Source organism: Mandrillus leucophaeus, unplaced genomic scaffold (assembly GCF_000951045.1).
Source record: "Mandrillus leucophaeus isolate KB7577 unplaced genomic scaffold, Mleu.le_1.0 Scaffold1235, whole genome shotgun sequence".
In the NCBI taxonomy this organism is placed as follows: Eukaryota; Metazoa; Chordata; class Mammalia; order Primates; family Cercopithecidae; genus Mandrillus; species Mandrillus leucophaeus.
Genome location: NW_012100710.1, coordinates 215,038 through 217,996, shown reverse-complemented (window position 1 = coordinate 217,996; position 2,959 = coordinate 215,038).

Here is a 2,959-nt window from a genome sequence, read left to right as displayed (position 1 = left end):
ACTGTCTTGGGAGAGAAATCACAAGTTGTCCCGATCCTTCTCTAGGTCTCATAGCAGATCTAGGTCAAATGAAAGGAAATGTAAGACCAGTTTGCAAGAGAAGAGGTGTACAGGAAATTACTTCATTTGACAGGAGTATATACAGAAAATTCAAGTTTTATTTGAAACTTCTTAAACTTGTTTCATTTTAAAGATGTTTTAGTTGTTCAGATTTGTTTGTCTCTTGAAACAGTGACACACAAAGGTGTAATTTTCTATGGTTTGAAATGGATCATATGAGACATGAAATACTAAGAATTTTTACTTTACAATGTTCCCTTAAGCAAAATTGAGTTTGCTTTGAACTTTACACATAGACTGATAATAAACCTCTAAATCCTGCCCAGCAGAAGTGTGATCTTTTTTTTTTTTTTTTTTTTTAACACAGAAACAACTGGCAAAAATTAAAGTAAGATTTACTTTTTCTTTCATAACTAGGATACAGCATGCAGCTAAGTTGCACAAGCAGTCCTTAAAAGCTGCTGTGAAACACAAGCCATCAGGTAAAAAGAAACACTGCACTCTTAAGTTAGAGGTTTTTTAAAAACAGAAGTCCAAAATCAAGATGCTGGCACCTGTGGTTCCTGATGAGGGTCCTCTTCCTGGCTTATAGATGGCCGGCTTCCTGCTGCATCCTCACATGGCCTTTCCTCAGTGCATGTGCAGAGAGAGAGATTTGTCTCTTCTGCCACCCACTAATAGTACAACCATAAGGACTTCACCTTCACAACCTAATCTAACTCTAATTACTTCTCAAAGACTTCTCCAAATATCATTACATCCAGGGTAAGGGCTTCACATATGAATATTAGGGGGACATGACCACTCAGTCCTACAAGATTCAAGTTCATTTCTGTACCATCTCATTCACCTGATTTTGAACAAACTTTAATGGGTCTAAGAAAAAGAAGATTCACAGCCAGGCCATCATGAATTGTGCAAAGCTTGTTGCATGTTTTATTCATGCCTCTGGTATACCCTACATGCAAACATTTTCTGACAAGGTTGCAGGGCCCAGAATCACCCACACTACACAACTCAGGGGATGCCACTCATCTGATAGTCTACGTAAATGGCATCCTCATGCTCCACAGAAATCTGAATAGGAAAACTCAGAAAACACTGGTATGGTGAAAGTCCAAGGGACTTGGTCTTGAAGACCTCTTTGAGCATAATTTCTCTGTGACCTGACACAAGTCACTGATCTTCAGTGCGTCTAGTTTTGTCTCTACAAAATGGGAATGATAATTTCAATACTCACTTTACAGGGTTGTTGTGAGGATTCAACGAGATTAATATGGACAAATGCCTGAATGCTGAAAACAGCTACACAAGTAGTATTATGGGCTTGATTTACCTTCCAGCCCTTGCATTCAAGGGTTCTTTCAGTTGGATATAGACAGCCTCATCATTAAGAAACCCCAACAGCCCTTAGTTGGGTCAGATCATGTTGGAACTTCTGTTCTATATACACATATTTCTGAGCTCTTTATTAAGGAAATGCCTCTGGAGTTTAAGCATAGAAGGAGTTTCTCTTTCCCTCATTACCACATTTTTCAAAAAGTGAAATTTCTTCTGTCAAAACACATCAAGATACCATGGTGACAATTGCTATAGAAATGCTAGATTTGGAAAGAAATGAAGAGATTTCTATTCTGTTTCCTGCTATCCATGTTTAACAGGCTAAATCAAGCCCATGCTAGCTACAAGACTGAAAATGACTGTTTGCCCCATATATCTTGACCACACTCCCTGCTTCAAACCTTAAATTCTCACTTCCTAAGGCCTTTCAGAGGTTGTGCATGAAATTAAGTCTTAGTGTAGCATTATTTGAGACACAGAGAAACTGGATGGCATCAGCAGAGTTTTTTCTTTTTAATTATCCACTTGAATGTAGATCACAGAGTCACTGTATTAAACGATTATAAGGGCCATGTGTATAAGATATCCGAATAAGGCTGGCTAGAATGTAAGACAATAGGGAATGATAGACTTGAGCCAACAGCAGTGCATAGGCTCTGTCCAACTAAAGAGGAAAAAAAATCCTCACACTAAGTCAAAAATATACAGACCTCGTGATGTTAGAACTTCTAATTTTTTAAGAGAAGGAAGAAATCAAATATTTATGTGATATTTCCTAATATAACAAATATATCTGCAAGTCAAAGCTGCCCATGGCTGCCAGTTGTCAACCACTGATCAAAGGATGCCTTACATCCAGAAATTATCTCCCTCTGTCCTTAATACACAGAAAAATGAAAGCATGCTAAATGTGGATTCCAAGATATCCCCACTGAGGAAGTCCCTTTTGGAGCCTAAACAGTTGCATATTTTAACAGGCAGCCCAGGAGTTTCATCTAGAGATCACTCAGGGACCCCTTTTGGGATACACTGCTGGAGACAGCAAGCTCCTGCAAGCTCATATCTACCTTTGTTTCCCTTGAGCCTAGCACATTGCCAAGCACAGGAAGTTTTAGGAGTGAATGAATTCTTCCACATCCTAGTGCTGTATCATATCACTAGTAGATATTGAATAAAAAGATATAATTATCCTTGAGTAGCAAGGCCCCCAAGATACAAGATGCTAAGCAAATAGAGGGAGATAAATTTGGATTGGAGTAGGGGAGAAGGGTAAGGATTGTGAAACATGGGACATTATGTGGAGAGGGCAGGACTGAGAGTGGCCCACAGTGGGTGACTGACTCCATACCATCTAAAGGGCTCTAAGGCACTGAGAAATGTTTACAGGCACCACGAAAAAAAGGTCACTATATGAAAAAGACACTTGCAAATGCATGTTTATAGCAGCACAATTTGCGATTGCAGAAGTATGGAACCAGCCTAAAGGTCCATCAACCAATGAGTGATAAAGAAAATATGATATATATCCACCATGGAATACTACTCAGCCATAAAAAAG